General features: G+C 40.2%; 1 protein-coding gene across 15 annotated transcripts in view; it reads left to right on the top strand.

Annotated features, from left to right (window-relative positions):
• The window catches only part of MAP2 (microtubule associated protein 2), a 344,861-nt gene that overhangs the window by 156,065 nt on the left and 171,624 nt on the right, over window positions 1-17,172 (top strand). For 14 of the 15 annotated variants that reach the window (XM_032765038.2, XM_032765043.2, XM_032765047.2 and 11 more), the window contains one exon: window positions 1,235-1,301. The gene's annotated coding sequence lies outside the window, so the exon portion shown is untranslated. Of the gene's footprint in view, window positions 1-642; window positions 931-1,234; window positions 1,302-17,172 lie in introns of those variants that run through there. The other variant, XM_032765037.2, reaches the window with a different exon arrangement.

Here is a 17,172-nt window from a genome sequence, read left to right as displayed (position 1 = left end):
TTTATGGTGTGTCATAATTCAGAAGCGCCTAAACTGATTCTGTTCAAATTTGGCTTTTTAAAAAAATCTACCCTAGCTCCTGATCTAACATATGGATTTTGAGCCCAATATGTAAACTGTGCAGCAGTGGGAACAAAATTGGATTTTTGACAGGAGCTTAGTTGCAAGGTGAACCATAGAATATTGGTGACAAAGGTCCCCCACTCACAACATTTTAACTCTGCTGGAAATTTCTCGTCTTTCTCGGTCGCTGGAAATAAGCAAACCTGGGGCCCAAATAACGGAGCTGACAATGAAACACCAAACAGAAAAATAAAGGGGAAAAATAAAAACACTCCCCCTCCATAATGCAGAAAATGAGACCTCCTTTTCAGCATGTACAGTACGTAAAACCCGTGTAGGATTTGGACTGGTATAGCTACAGAAATACCGCATGCTGCTGCCTGTGTGCAGTGGGTGCATGTGTGTGTATGTTTGGCAGTGGCACAAAGGAAACCCGTTGATGAAATTCATAGGATTAGAGGCCTGATTCCTGGGGACACACTTGGCTGAATGTAATTAAAATGCCTGTCAGGCATTTGATACCAGCAATCTCTTGACGAACTGCTTAAGCAGACGCAAATGCAGTATCCTATTGTGAGTGAATGATGGCGGAGCTGGCTGCCTTGTCATCCTTCTCGAAAATTCTGTGGCCAGTGAGCTCCCTCTTCCTCTCCCACTCGCCCTCTTTTCCTTTTCACCACTGCAGGGACTTTTCTAATTTGCCGTTTTCCTTTTCCCAATGTACACATGGTAGATGGAAGCTGGTGTCTTGCAGACTGCGTCTGTCTGGAGATAGGCAGCAAGCCGATGGATAATAACGCTCCGGGAGAATGATTATGCAGCAGTTAGTTAAGGATAGGCTTTTGTGGTATGGCAGCATATGAGCTGGTAATGATTTTCTCTTTTAAAATGTCAGCTTTGTGTGATTTTTTTGAAAATTAAAAGAAAACCACCATTGTGAGGTAGCATTCCGAATTCAGTCTGCTGGGTATTAAGTGCTGCATTAGTGCACATTGGATCAATTCAGGATGTGTATATCGTACATGCTGTATGTGTATATGTATCTATATATGTATCCATGTTAGTATAACAAAAACAATTAGTTTCTTTCCCCATTAGCTGAAGAAAATATCTTGTTTCATCAAAAATAAAATATTATCACTCCTTTTTTTTTATTGGCTTATTTTAACAGATTCTCCAGCCTGTTGTCTCTGACGAGATGCACTGATAGGGATCTGCTTATTCCACAGATCAAAAAGGTAAGGCACATTATTTTTTAATATATTTATAAACAGATAGGAGTATGGCGTTAATACTGATATGATCTTCTAGAAACGTATGTGCTTCTTCATTCTGTCATATTGTGCTATGTTACAGCTTTACATGGGCATGAAATCTGATCTCAGTGCAGACTGTAAAAGTTACTTTTAATATGTATGTATAAGCTTAGATTGCTTGATCTGTGGTGACTACCTCCTCAGGTCAGTCATTTCAGCCACAGTGGCCCCCAAAGGGGTGAATACTAATGTCTGTTTACCTGCTTACATGGATTTGGAACCCCTCTGAAAGCTGTACAAAATCCTCCATCCACACTGAGAGTTAATAGCGTTAGAAAGGGGTCTTTTTAATATGAGTTTTAGTATAACTGATAGCTACATATGATACTAAGAATGGGGCTAAATTCATTGGCTTGCTTTAGCCAGGTAAGATCTATCACAGAACTCAGACCTGGAAGCATAGAGATAGCTTAATACTGTATTATTTTCATGGGTGGCAGGGCAAATTGCTGTTAACCCCCACCTTGCTGCCAGAAAATGCCTTGGCTTAGGTTTTGGTGCATGGAATTTTAATATACCGGGTATATGGGGCAACATTGAAGGAGCACATTTCCCGTTTTTATTAGCTACGTCATTCAGCACAGAAGAGGCTCTTCTTACATGTTGCTACAAAAGCAGCAGAATCTGCTATTTATGAATGTTTTCTTACTGAAACTTAAATGAGAATAGAAATTCTCCTTCTCTTTCTTGTTTCTGTTGTTTAATCCTTTGAGACGGTCTGAATAGCACAGAAGCCTGCTGGAGAAGTCACTGGAGAAAGGAGGTCATTTGTGACAGGGCCCTCAGAATGAGGACCTTGCAAACTGTGGGGGATTTCTGAAAGGATCTAAGTGTCTTAGGAACACAAATCACATTGATTTTTCAATGGAACTCATAGTCCTAAGTCACTTGGAAGTTTTTTCAAAACTGCCTGTGTGTGTCTCCTGTTTGGCTGGAGATAATGTGCATGATCATCACTCATTAACCCCTATATGTGCCACACTTCTCCCAGAATCTTCCAAGCCAAACCTCCCACTGGGCATCCACTCAGTTGTCATGAAATTGATCAGGGTCCTTTAAGTCTATATGAATACCTTTCTTTTAACAAGAAAACAAAAACAAAAAAACAGATGTTTTGGAGAACTCTAATAATCAAAACAAAATTCAGAAGCATGTTCATTTTCCTTAACTTCTGCAGTTATATCTCATCTCAAACCTACAGTAGCCCCTAGAAGTAATGGGATTTCATTCATGTAATCTTTACACAAAGTCCATTGTCCTTTTACCTGTTAAGAGATTGGTTATGCCAATATCAGTGCTGATTGAATGACTGAAATAAGAAAGGGTCCAAATCTTTACTCGAAAAAATGAAGCTGAACCAAACCCTGAATCAATGTAGAATTCAGAAAAGTTTAACTTTTTAAAACTTAAGCCTCTAATCATGCATATACTTACATATATGCTTAACCTCTGTGGGATTACTCATGTGCTTAGAGTTAAGCATGTGTGTAAGTGTTTGCAGGGCTAAGGTCCACACTTGCACATGTGTCTTCATTATCCTGTTTCATGGTGTCTTCTGGGGATATCAGAATCCCCTCAGTCTCCCCCCACACATGCATACACACAAAATTCAGCAGGAAAGGGAGCTCTTATGGTATTTCCAGCCGGGGTGAAAGCAGGAATAATGGAAACTTTGTGAAAAAGCCCAGTCGCCTGCGATTTCCAGTTCAGTTTCCAGGGTCAGATATTGGGACGAGTCAGAAAACATGTGAACCCAATGGAACTTCTGGATCTTTGCTCTCAACTAACAGCGACTGCTGACGGGCTTCACTGTGAATTTTGGTTTAATGTTTTCATTTATCATGATCTTAATGAAATTGGACTTCCTGGACAATCAAAGTTGAGTGATAGATGCTATTTCTGAAATAAAATGAGTATTTTTTCAGGCTGTCATCAGGCCATTCTGACATTCTCAATAATTATTTTTTGACCAGAATCTTGCCTGTAATGGATATTTTATATAATATACGTATATACATTCTTCTACAGCTGTCCCTGTTCTGAGCATCATATTTCTTCTGTCTTTAGGGGCATTTCTGCTGTTTTTCAGATTTCCCTGGGTAATACATTTCTTCAAGGAAATGTTTTGTTTTGTTATGTTTTGCATAGATGGTGTTAATAATATTTCCTCCCTGATCTTTATTAACATGAGGACTTGTTATAGCTGAAAGGCGTGGAGCAGCAATATGTATAAAATTCTTTGATTCATAAAAAATATCTTCAACAACTTGTTTTAGGCTAAACACAAGTCATTTTTCTCTCCCCCCTCCAATCCTTGCAATTTCACTCCCATGATCCTAGGGCAACAAGCCAAACTGCGGCTCCAATCTGAATTAATTACCGCTTTCCAAACAGTGCTTCAAGGACTAACGCTGCTTACTAGTCTTGATGTCAGCTTTCAAGGTTTTGCTGCAGTACTGGAGAATTGTAAAGGAATGTTCTCCACCAGGATAAAAATAAAGAAATAGAAGTGAGGTCATCATTAACAGACCATGTTTGACTTGCATGGTTTTTCACCAATTAGTGAATGATGAATCAGAATCTCAGATTATGCAATTCCTTTGGCTATAAAGCTTTTCCTCTCTTATGGAAATTCTTATTGAAGTGTGCAGCCATTTACCAAATATTTTATGATCTCTTGAACGCAGAAAAAAATCAAGTTGCATCTGTTTGTTTATACTTCAGATAGGAGATGACTTGAAAATAAACTTATATCTATTTTATACCTCCAATTTATGCAGTTATAATTCATTTTAACCCTGTAGTTGTAGCCAGCTCCTTGGTACTTGTACTGCCAATTGTCCCTTCTATCTACAGAAAAGAAAAGTAATAGGCTGCTGTACTATACATTATATATGCTGTTTCAGTTATTACATATTATATATCATTTATACTGGAAATAATCATTTGAAAACAATGTTATTTTCTTAAAGCAACAGGTGGGTTGCTTACTGTATTAGATTTGTGCTAGGTTGACAGGAGGCATTTAACTAAAGTTACAAACCAGTGGGTACAATGGAGAAATGGCAGAAAGAAGGGAGTTTTGTGGAGCGATAGGAATAAAGAACAGAAGACAAAGAATATAGCTACAATGACCTGTTAGGTTACACTTTCTGAACTCTTGGGCATGAAGCCGGAATTATGTGATATTTTGGCATCTGCTTTATTTAAACAGATGACAGTGTGGCCGCATTCATTGACGGCATTGAGAAATACCTAGTGTCACTTTTACTGGGAGTTGCACCAATGCTGAGTCTGGGCCCCTGGACCTGTCTGAACTGCTGAGATGAAATGGACATCTAATTCTTAATACTGTTTATTAAGAGGTTTATCATAATGTAAGCACAATTCAGATTCTTACCATGCTCCTTTTTGAAAGAATCAACAATGCTGGCAAGCAGGGGTTCTACTTTAGAATTGTCCCGAGAGGAACCTCAATTTTTTATTCAGCTTCCCAGACAAATTCATTGCACAATCCACCAGTATCAGTGTTGTCTTTTCTTAAATCGTGTGAAAAATATCCAAAGCGGATTAAAGCCAAGTCGCTCTTCCTTAGGACAGCTGAATGCTGAACGTAAGTGTGCAGTTTGGCCATTTCCTTATATTTTAGTGGCAGTAACATACATAGTTCCCTCTGGGCTGATTTTTTTTCTTTTTACCTTTCTGTCCTAGACATTTATATGGCCCCAATTGCCTTGGTATGTGAGCACCTCACAATCTGCAATGTAGTTATCAAAACACCCCTAGGTAGGGCAGTGCTTTTATCCCCATTGCACAGATGGGGAACTGAGCCACAGAGAGGCTAAGGTCACACAGGAAGTTTGTGGCAGAGCAGGGACTTGAACTCTAGTCAGTCAAGACACTGGTTAGTAGCCTAACCACATTAATCCTCCCGTATTCAGTGGAATACACCACCTCTCCTCAAGGCCCTCTGGCGATGGGTGAGATGGACCTATTATCAGACACAGCCCATCAGTAACACTTCCTCAGTGCAAAGTGAGACTGGGCTACAAAGTGCAAAGTGAGACTGGGTCAAAAACTAAACCCAGATCTGTTGCATGGCATTAGGCACCATTAACTAGAGGAGGAAAGGTGATTAAGGCACAGGCCTGGTAGACAGGAGACCTGGCTTCAACTGCTGCAGGCTGCTCCTTGTCACTTTTGAAACAACACGTTATGTGTCTGTGCCGCACTTTTGTCATCCGTAAAAAGGGGGATGGTAGTATTTGTCTGCCTCCACGGGGAGCTGAATCTGAAGTCCTAAAGTTTGAAAAATGCTTTGAGATCCTCTGGCAGAGGGAACTGTGTAAGTACAAAGTTTACTTAGGGAATCTAGATGCCAAAGTAATGGGAGCCTAGATAGTATATTGACCTTAGAAATGGGTGTATTAGTAGTAGTAATTAATTAATAACACAAATACATGAGGCTAAAATTTTATTTTCCCAGGAATCTACTGGTTAATGACTTGGCTCCATGTAAGGTTCCTTTCAGTGTAAATTACGTGATGATCCCACAGTACTGAGTGAGGGTTAAGGTAGACATGATGAATAGAAGTGAGTCAGTTCCCTAGTCCAATGTTGTACAAGATATTGTTGCTTACTTATGGGGATGTCAGTCAGACTTAGATTGGAATGTGGGAGCAGGGAAAGGCAAAAAGAGATTCCACTGGCAGGAGCAAGCAAAGAATACCACTGACTCATCATTTAAAAACCTGTAGCATTCTCTGAAAGGCCAGGTACAAAATCTAACCTCTTCTGCCAGTCCCTCTGATGGTCAGAAGACAGTTTTTTGACTATTTATCACCCAAAGGAATCTCTAAATAGTTGTGCAGTGCAGCATTTTCAGTGCCATTTTGGTAGTTCATTATTGCAAAGCTTGTGAGAAATCATGGACAATTTATTTTAGTATATTGGGTGACAGTCAACTCTAAATCACAAAAGCATTTTCTGAGTCATCACAGTTCTTGCAAGGAGGTGACTTTTTAGGGGCATGTGGTTGTTGAGTCAGATTAATTTTTTTTATACTGGCAGCTTGAAAATATTAAAACACTGCTTAATTGGATAAAATAAAAATGAGTCAGATTTAAGGAAGCGACTTACCACTTACACAGTGAAGAAATGTTCAGAAGCTACTAGTGGGAAAGGAAAGTAACGTAGGATGAGATTAGACATCCTAGGGTTGTATGTTATTCACAGGGTAAAATTTTCAAAAGCGCTTAAGTTCCATGGATTCCTAAATCACTTACATTTGAAAATATTACCTCAACCTTTGTGTAAAGCTCTGAGGAATATCCCTGGGAATTGCATGTGCAGAACAAAATGGTTTGATATGGCCCATAACTACCAAGGAAAACACTGGAAAGGACATTTGGAAAACCAGATCAGCAGTTAATGTAGAGTTAGGATACTCAACAGTGTTTTACCTTATTCTTTCTCTGCTGTCTTCTCCAGTGCTAATGTCATATTAAACTATTTTGCTCATTCAGAGAAGGGCCATTAGTTAGGGTTCTTCAGAGTCATTAACACAGACGTGGCAAAGCTACTCAGTTATCCACCTCTAGTCAGTGTCTTCCATCTCCTAACTTTTTATGGTCACTGACATTCTCCAAAATACTGGAATAAAAGAAGGCAGTTTGCAAAAATATCTCTTGGCTCCAGTTCTGTTCTCATTAATCTGCAAAAGGAATCTGATTGGGTCCTATATCAGTCTTCAGATAATTTAAAATGATTTGAACACCTTTTTTTTTTTTTAATGCAAAAGGGTGTTCTGCTAGTAGAACTGGTGACTTTATAGCGCAAAACTATATGGCCAGATCTTGATGTGGTGTAAATGAGCCTTGCTGCATTGCAAAAACAGAGCTATGCTGCTTCACTCAGGCTCAGGCCATAGTGTGAGGTTTAAGACACGCGTCTTGCACAGATTTATGCATGTGTTTATTGTTATGCTCCATGAGCTGGCCCACTGTCTTTAATGGGACTATTAACTGTGTGTAAAGATAGGCACACATAAAAGTCCTTTTTGCAGAACTGGGCCTAAAATTTTGTTTTGGCAGCAAGGAAGCCGTAAGTTGACTAATGATCACTTCTTTCTTGCAACTGTATTTTATGTTTTATTTGAATGCGCAAATGTAATATTCGGATTTTGTTGTAATTTCTATGCTGCTTATTAGCAGAAGGGGAAAAAGTAGGGTTGACTTTATTTTGTTTAAAAGGTGATTTGAAGCCTTTCTTGTCTGGTAGGGTTTTAAAAGTCTATCAGATATGGAGAGATTTAATATGCAGCCATGTAGGAGAATGGCCATTAGGGAGAAAAATGGCAGAACTAAAAAGTTTGAAAAGATGAGCATGTGTGTTACAGGACAAATTCTGCCCTTGGATTCACTTCACTCAGAGCCACGCTGTCACATCAAGGAGTTTGAACTACAAAATATTTCCTGTCTGTGCAGTATTACCACAGACAAATGGGTAATCTTTGAAAACTGTTATGGTTCTACTTGTGAATGTGTTTGAAGACAAAAGCACCCCATCTATTCCACCTGAAATCAATGGCAACGTTCCTTTCACTTCACTAAGAGGAGAACTAAATCATTGGATTATAAATTCTTTAGAGTTGGGCAATGTGATTTAGGATTTGTCTACACATAAGTCAAACTAGCTACAAAACTCTGTCAGATCCTCCTCATTTGAATCAAGAGTGGCTTATTTTTATTCAGTTTAAACCTGTTCCTAATTGATTTAACTCTCTATAAGCCAGGTTTGTATTGATTTCAGGGGTCCATGCAACCTTTTGCACTGATTTGACCAACTTGATTTTAAATCGCACCTGTTGTTAAACCATGGCTACTAAGCATGCAGACATGCCATTACTCACAAGACCTGACTCTGCAAGATGCTGCATGCCTTGCACCAGGTGCTGCACACCCTCGTGTAACCTCATGCACACCCTCATGGTCCTCTTGGGGGTGGTGGTGGCTAGCACCTTTCAGGATCAGGTCTTATAGTCACACATATTCCCTTCCCTAATGAGTTTACAGTCTCATAGCTTTCGTGTGCTCTCAGAGAAGTTAGAGAGAGTGCTGCCACTGATTTCATATGGTTATAAAGTGCAGTGTAAATCTGTAATACGGGATACATGCTTTTTGTTGTTAACAGTAATAAAATAAAATGTGCTTAAATTAAGCTTGTTATGGAGTCGTAATTAGGAATACATGCTGTTTACGTGTATTTGTAGTAGGCAGCTGTTACACTGTATCGTCTAAATATAAGATAAAACACAGAACCGCTGTTACATTATAGTAGATTTATTTATTAACATACATCTAAAAGAGCTTTAGACTTACTGATTCATAGATTCTGAGGCCAGAAGGGACCACTGTGATCATCTGGTCTGACCTCCTGTATAACATAGGCCATAGAACTTCCCCAAAATCATTCCTAGAGCAGATCTTTTAGAAAAATATTGAAATCCAATTAAATCCAGACTTGATTTAAAAATTGTCAGTGATGGAGAATCCACCACAACCCTTGGTAAATTGTTCCAAATTGTTCCACATTCAAAACAGTGTGTCCCATTCACACAGTCATTTATTTTCCTTCTTTCTTTTTATAACTACAATTAAAAGTGGAGGAAATTAAAGCAAAAAGCTGTAATGCTTGATATTGTTGCGGATGTGACTGGCATCTGGAGAAGATAAACAACTGGTTCCATGTGGGTATTGGAGAGATTTCAAACGTTTACCCCACTCATTCAGTGGCTGCAGTGGTCTGCTCACGCAAAATTCATTGCAGAATGAGGGCCTTTGTGTGCTCTACCATGCAATGACTCTGATCCAGCAAGGTCGCCATGGGAATTCCATAGTTTATACTGTAAGCTGTTTGGGACAGGGTCTTTTCACTCTGGGGGTATGTGCACACTGCAAACAGAAACCCATGGTAGCTAGTCTCAGAGCCTAAAAGTAGCTGTGTAGATGTTCCAGCTCAGGCTGGAGCGCAGGAGCCTGCAAAGGGAAGTGCCCTTCAGAGCCCAAGCCAGAAGATTGACATGGTTGTTTTTAGGCCTGAGTCCGGGCCTGAGACTTGCTGCAGCAGAGTTGGTTTGTTTGGTTTTGCCGTGTTTACAGTGCTTAGAACAATGGGGTCCTTTCCTTTGAATGGTGGCCCCTAGGCACTGCATTAACACAAATAAGTAATATTAATAACAGCCACAGAAGACTTGTCGAAGTGGATCCTACAACTATATTTCCTGCTACATCTTGGAATGAAACTTAGGCAAATACAACAAACATTTCTGCAAATATTCATTTGAGTCTTAAATATATATACTAGGACTGTGTTCATGCTCCTTTTCTGTTTGCTTTCCACACACTTATTTTCAAGTGGATTTTTACCAGTGGCAGTGATCGTGAAAAGTCAATGTTTGGCTCTAATGCTCAGTCATGACACTACCTGAAAGCAAATGTCAAACTGTAACTAACCAACAACAGTGTGACTCTTGGATTGCCATTGTCACTGTTGCAGTTAGAGAAGGAAATCAAGATTAGCATTGTAGGTGGATTATTATAGAAGTCATCTGGTTAAGGAATAGAAACAGTACCACAGGACTTAAGTAACAGCTTGCTAACAGTTTACAAATCAGAATAAATGGCTGAAGACATTTGCAAATAACATTTGAATAATAAAAAAAAAAAGAAATTTCTTTGTGGACATCTCACAAATAGAAAACAAAGGCAACGTTTGACAAATAAATTGTTTGTTCTGAATTTTTCAGCCCCCACTAATTCTGAATTTCCTTGACTCAGTGGGGTTATGTCAGACTTGACATTCATAATTGAATGGGTTTAACATAAGTCTGAGTCCTAGACTGGGAGCTCACTGGGACAGGAACTGGCTTTTTTGTTCTTTGGACAGTGCTAGTCCAGTGGGACCCTGATCAGAATCTTTAGGCATTACCAAGATAAAAACAATTTATCATAATAATCTAACATTAATTTCTTCTCAGTGCCCCTGGCAAGCTGTTGTGTCTCATCCCATATACAACAATATTCTGTCTATCTACCAAGGCCATTTGTAGACTTAATTGGTCTCCAGTTTTCTGCCACTACTTTTCATTCACCATAGTTCTAGTCACTAACAAATTAGTAACTGCAGCCTGCATGTCTGTGCATAATCCTGCTTTGGAAAGGAACAGTCAGATCCCCATAAGAACTTCTATTGGAAGGCACTAGAGGGGGCCTGGGGAACAGCTCAGCAAGTCTCTGGCTGCCTTTTGTGTTGTTTTTGTAATTGCCTTTACTGGTCAGCATGCACAGTGGTTGTCAGCATGCACAGGAAGTAGTAGTGGGATAAGGGGATATGCTAAAAAGACACATTTAGGCCTTGTGCATGTAGCAGGGAGTAATCCAAATATGGGTACCACCAGCATAGATTGATCACCCTAAGGCATTTCTGCTAGTGCCAGCCCACAGCCATCTGCTCTACTGACATATTGTCTAGTTCAGACATAGAAGTCAGTGGGGGTTATAGAATTGCGCCCTGGAACCTCTAGGTTTGGCAGTTCATAGTCCCGGCACTTCTGGGCTTGTTGCATCAGTTATGAATGTAAAAAAAAAAAAAAAATTGTTTGAGCCCTGGCACGTAATTGCTTGAGCCCTGGCACCTCTTTCATTACAAATTAAGCACTGTCTACACTGCAATTAAACACCCAGGGCTGGCCCATGGCAGCTGTCTGAGGCTCAGGCTAAGGGGCTGTTTAATTGCGGTGTAGATGTTTGGGTCCTTCCCACCTCCCAGAGTTCTAGAGGCCAGGCTTCAGCCCAAGCCCCAGTGTCTACATCTCAGTTGAACAGCCTTTAGCTTGAGCCCCGCAAGCCTGAGCCAGCTGGCACAGGCCAGCCACAGGTTTTTAATTGCATAGTAGAGATTCCCTCTGAGGGTACCAGCATCAGTACTTGGGAATTTGCACTTGAAAGACAGGCACTGTGGAGAGCAAAGTAGTACTGGTGAGAATCAGAAGGCAGAAGTCTCTCTCCCCAGTTATATTGTTGCTTTTGCTGCATTTGATTGCACAACGGTTGCATTTATTTATGTTGTTTGCATAAAGATTGGCACACAGTTGAGAGTAGTCTACATTTTCCAATTTATTTATGATCTCAAGTTCATTTTTAGATTTCTGATTTGTTCATGACATTTATTGCAGTGGTTCTTAACAAGGGGTATGCATACCCATTGGGGTACGCAGAGGTATTCCAGGGCGTACACCAATTCATCCAGATATTTGCCTAGTTTTGCAACAGGCTACATAAAAAGCACTAGCGAAGTCAGTACAAACTAAAATTTCATACTGACAATTACTTGTTTATAGTGCTCTGTGTACTACACACTGACATGTAAGTACAACATTTGTATTCCAAGCAATTTATTTTATAATTATATGGTAAAAATTAGAAAGTAAGCAATTTTTCAGTAATAGTGTGCTGTGACACTTCTGTATTTTTATGTCTGGTTTTGTAAGCAAGTAGTTTTTAAGTGAGGTGAAACTTGGGGGTTTCCAAGAAATATAAGACTCATGAAAGGGGTACAGTAGTCTGGAAAGTTTGAGAGCCATTGATCTAGAGCAATGTTTCCCAAACTTGGGACGCCGCTAGTGTAGCGGTGGCCTGTGTGTCCCTCGGCCCGTGCTGCTTCCAGCAGCTCCCATAGGCCTGGAGCAGCGAACCGCTGCTAGTGGGAGCCGCGATTGGCCGGACCTGCGGACGCAGCAGGTAAACAAACCATCTGGCGTGCCAGGGTCTTTCCCTACGCAAGCGGCGGAACAAGTTTGGGAAACTCTGATCTAGAGGCCCCAACCAGGATTAGTGTCTTATTGTGGTAGGCATTGTACAAATGCATAACAAGAGACATTCCCTGCATGGAAGAACTTACAAAACAAAGGATGGGACAAGGAGGTAATTATTATAACTGAGGCACAAAACAGTTAAGTGACTTGCCAAAGGTCACACATGGAGTCTGTGACAGAGGTGGGAATAGAACTCAGATGACCTGAGTTGCAAGCTATGTTTTATCTGCTAGACCATCCGTCGTCTTGTTTTTTCTTAAGTTGCAGTATGAGAGACTTAGAGTAGGAAATCACTCCTGCTACTGTGGAAAGAGCAGTATATTTGCCTAATTTATCAAGACAATCCATATTAGAATATATGCAGAGGAGGAGCCAGCTCTGGGAGGAACGGGGAGTTTTGACACCTGGTATATGTGATGAGAAGGATGATGTGGGCCCTGCTTCTGAGGCTCGTGCAGTAGCCTTGTTCTGGAGCTGGTTGAAATGTTCTGAATTTTGATTTTTTTTTAAAGAAATTTTTCATTGACATTTTGAAATGTGACTAAAAAATAAATGTTGTTGCTTATCAGGTCTTTGGGTCTGAAATTCATTTTCCACAAACAGGCAAATGAACAAAACTTTGTTTCCTTAAATATTTAATGAAAAGGCAAACCAGGATACATGGCACATTGAAATGTGGTTTTCCCTTTGTCAAAACGTTTGCAAGTGATTTTCCTCCCCAGTGTTCACCAAGCTCCAACTAAATCCACAAAGAAAAGAGATAACAATTTGGAATATGCACAATGTCAAATGGTTATATCTGTGACCAAGTATTTGCTTTCCGTATATTTTCTTAGCATCTATGTTTACATTTCTCAGGGCTCTTTTTATGACCTCAGTAGCCATTTATGAGCCTGTAATAAAAGTCTGATTGCCCCACAAAATGCCTTGTGCTGAGTTATTAAGAGAGTCAGGGGACATATAAACACAAACTTTTGACCCTGATAAAAAAAATAGAGCAACACTGGAATTCAAATTACTATTTAAAAGGATATTGTCAGGATAAAAATCCTGGGGACAATTCAACCCTGGGGTAACTCAGTTGACTTCAGTAGTTGTGATGACTTTGGCCTAATATGTGTGTGTATATATGTCTGTATGGTATGTATTTTTGGGTCTATTTTAAAGCAATATCTTTTTATTTTATACTGAAAATTAAATCACTAAATTGAAATAATTGATCCTGCACTTTGCCTTGCTTAAAAACAAACACAGACTGGTTCTTTTTTAACTCTGCTAGCACCAAGGTGGTATGTTTAAGTTTCCATCACTGAGAGGGACTGTTTAAGTCAGCGCTTTTAAATATTAATCCTGAAATAAAATTGATTAAAAAGGCATGAAAAGGGTTCCGCTGGGCCTGAGCTAGAGCCCACCATCTTCAGTGGAAACACTCCCATCGATTTCAGCAGGCTGTGGATGGGACCCATGAGGAGCTGTGATCCCCTTCTCAGGCCTGGCCACCTCACACCTGTGCCACTGTTTATTTAATGTATAAACCTTAATGGGAGGACCTAATGGTTTGTCAGCATCCCTTCAAAGGAAAGTGCTCATTCGGCATTGGAGTCTTCGCTGTCCTCCTTTTAACAAAGTCCTTTTCTTCTTTAAAAGAAATAAGAAGAAATTGCATGATAAATTGCCCCCATCTTGTGAAGGAATACCATCTGTTTTAACTCAGTGCCTCAGAAGGCCTTTACAGATTTGCCGACCTGTTTGTTTATAAGATTCAAAGACAGAGTGCTTTCATTTCCTAGCTATGTTGTCTACAAAGATCCTAGGAAGATGGATATATAAAGATTATGGCGTGTTGAACATAAATCACGTGTGCAACACTTGCAGAAACAATTAGTTGCTAGAAATGCCTGAAATGCTGAACCTGCCAGGTTGGAGTTGCTATTAGTCCTACTGATATGCTGTACAGCAGCAGTGAGGCAATGGCACTCAAACTGTGTGAAGTTTTGCTATAGGAAGGTTAAGCCAGTGGATTGAAGTGATCCTTGGAATATTAAAACCCACCTATCCCCAGAGGAAGGCCTGCAAACTGTAATGTGGTATAAGAATGAACACTTGCTGAGGTAATCTCTCTCACTAGCTCTCTTTCAGTTCTCTTCCTCATCACCCTCCCCTGCCCGGCCCCCCACCCTTAATCCTGCTGCCCCTTGCTTCTGATTTCTCAGTGTCATCAGTATCTTTTGTCAGTGGTAAGATTCATCTAACAGCAGAAATATTACTAAAATTGGTCCGGGATCAAGGTTCCTTAGCTGCTTAGTGGGGATTAAGTCTTATCCACATCATTCAAAATTCACTGCAATCTGTCCACTCCCACCTCCCAGGCTGATACAGCAAGGTCTGTAGTTTTCTGTTTATTCCTCTCTTTCTGGTCTGTTTCCTTCTCCCTCTCTTCACAGGAACTCTGCTTGGGGACAGTCTGCCTCTTTGAAGTGGAAGTAGATCAGCAGTCATTCGTATGGCCTCTGCCTTCTACATGGCAGCTGTCTCCTCTGTGGCTCAGAAATCTCTTGACGAAACATTGAGTTTATCGAGTCAGGCACTTTGTGTCTAACTCCATGCCATTCTGCCTCTCACGAGCTGCATCACTTAGTCCCGGAGCTTTCGAAGGCAATCAAAATGGATACACTCTTTATTTTAACCAGTTGAAAGCAGCCGTTAGACGCTTTTGTTAGTTTTGGCTTGTCAGACTGAATAGGCAAATTGTAAATGATCAAGTGGAAGGAAGAGGCATGCCCTTGCACCTTCCTCGGAAGGTTAAGAAGGTTCTGTGCAAAGAGAGCATGTGCTTAATTTAACACACATACAGAGCAGTGCTGGGGTTACTTATCTATTTAAATAGAGTTGATGGCTATTGTGTGGTTGCCATCTGTCCTCTTTCATGCAGAATAACTTATCTTCTTTTTTAACCACGTCTTATTGGACCTCTAAATCATTGGCCAGTCCACATCCATTGTTGGATAAAAGAGCTGTCAATTTTTCAACAAAAAATGATGTCTCCCTGTTGTACTTATACATGGGCCCCTTGTTTCCACAGAGTCTTGCACTGTTAGACGATTCTGACTGGTTTACAACAGAACCATCTTTTGAGATTCTGTCTGTCGTCTTATTCACGTTGAGGGAATTTATCACAATCATTATCAGCAGAGCACTTAGCACGTACTTAAGTCCATCCATATTCAGTAAATCTCATAAGCCAGTGCTTAACTTTTCATTGGGATTTAGTGTTTTGTTGAACTGGAGTGCATAGGACTTCCCTTTTACGCAGTGTATTGGAGCTATCTCTGTTTGAATTATTCTGAATGGAACTGGGAGTCAAAATATATTTTAGAATTGAAAAAGAAATTGGTAGAGAAATGACGGCAGGTGTTGGGGAATGGAGTAAAAGGGTAACTAACCCTTTGAAGGTTTCACAGAAAGATTTTGCTAGCAAAGTATGGGAGCATCAAAATTAATTTAAAAACAGACTAGCCACAATAGTTAATGTAACACAAATGTATAGTGCATTAGGCAAAATGCAACAGTTAACAATGGCTTAGACTTTGTGGCTAGCACTGTATAAATCCAAATCAGTCAGGGAGCAGTCCATTGACCACTGTCAGCAGGCGCTGCAATTTCACAATCTGTAATTATGCTAGATCGTTACTACCGTTGCCTATGAATGGCAAATAGACTGAAGTTCTCCAGTTCCTTGTTCCAGACTCTGTTCTAATTACATTCAGGCCACCCTAGTAGGATTGCAGGTCACACAGTTGTAGATGACAGTAGGCTTTGGTCCGTTATATATTGTTATTACATTTTTAGTAAAATATTTGCCACATTAGCAATAAATGGTGTACAACTCACGTGCTCTAGGAATTGTTTTTGGCAAGTTCTGTGGCCTGTGTTGTGTAGGAGCTCAGACAAGATGATCACAATAGTCCCTTCTGGCCTTGGAGTCTATGAATCTTGCTCAAACATTCAAACCCCCATAGAAACCCCTCCCCTTCAACAAACCATTCAGCCATGAGAGCTTTTTTGAATGCAGGAAGTTGAAAGATTTCAAAATATTTCCCGAAAGTGCTTGTAATCTCAATCCCACTCTGGAGATTAGGGTCAGATTCTCATCTCCGTAGCAACAGTGCAAATTTGGAGGAATTCCATTGACTTCAGTGGAGTCACTCTGGCTTTGCACTGGTATAAATTCAGAATCTAACCTCTTCTATTTTGGAAAAGACAGGAGAATGTTGAATTGGCCTTGGGCACCAAATGCAGTGTATTGCTTTGTAGACCTTAGAGTCCATTAATTAAAAATTCAACAGAGCCTTTGTTCACTGTGTAGTGAACTGCTGCACACCTTGCTGAGATGACATGCTTAGTGAGAAGGTCTGAGTCATCCAGTACATGCGGATGCACTTTGCTGGCCATGAAAGGCAGTAACAAGCTCGGGTCATTACTTTCCTCATAGCAAGTGAAAACTGGAAGATGGTTGATGCAAGAGAGGAGTAAGAAAGTAATTGAATTTCAAGCTCTTTACTGCAGTGTGTTTGTATGGTTTCATGTGATTTCTAATCTGTACGTCCCATAGACGTTTGAATGTTTTTGCAGAGCTTGGGGAAAAGGATTTGAAATGCCCTGAATTATATAAAGTGCTGCATAAATTCATTTCTTAATATAGCCTAGACTAGAGCAGCTGCTATTGAATAGTCTAGCAATCTCCACATTGAATCTGCGAGGTGGTAATCAGCATGCACCATAGCTCCCGCTCTGCATAATGACAAGTTGCACATAGTGATTTGAAAGCCAGCGTCATCTCTTTATTACTACTGCAGCATGCCAGAGTCCTTCCGTTGGAGATACCTCTTAGACAGAGATGAACATTATGTACAAAACATA

This window comes from Chelonoidis abingdonii, chromosome 10, assembly GCF_003597395.2.
Source record: "Chelonoidis abingdonii isolate Lonesome George chromosome 10, CheloAbing_2.0, whole genome shotgun sequence".
Classification (NCBI taxonomy): domain Eukaryota; kingdom Metazoa; phylum Chordata; order Testudines; family Testudinidae; genus Chelonoidis; species Chelonoidis abingdonii.
The sequence above is the reverse complement of the archived record's forward strand: the minus strand, read 5'-3'. Positions and strand labels throughout refer to the sequence as shown.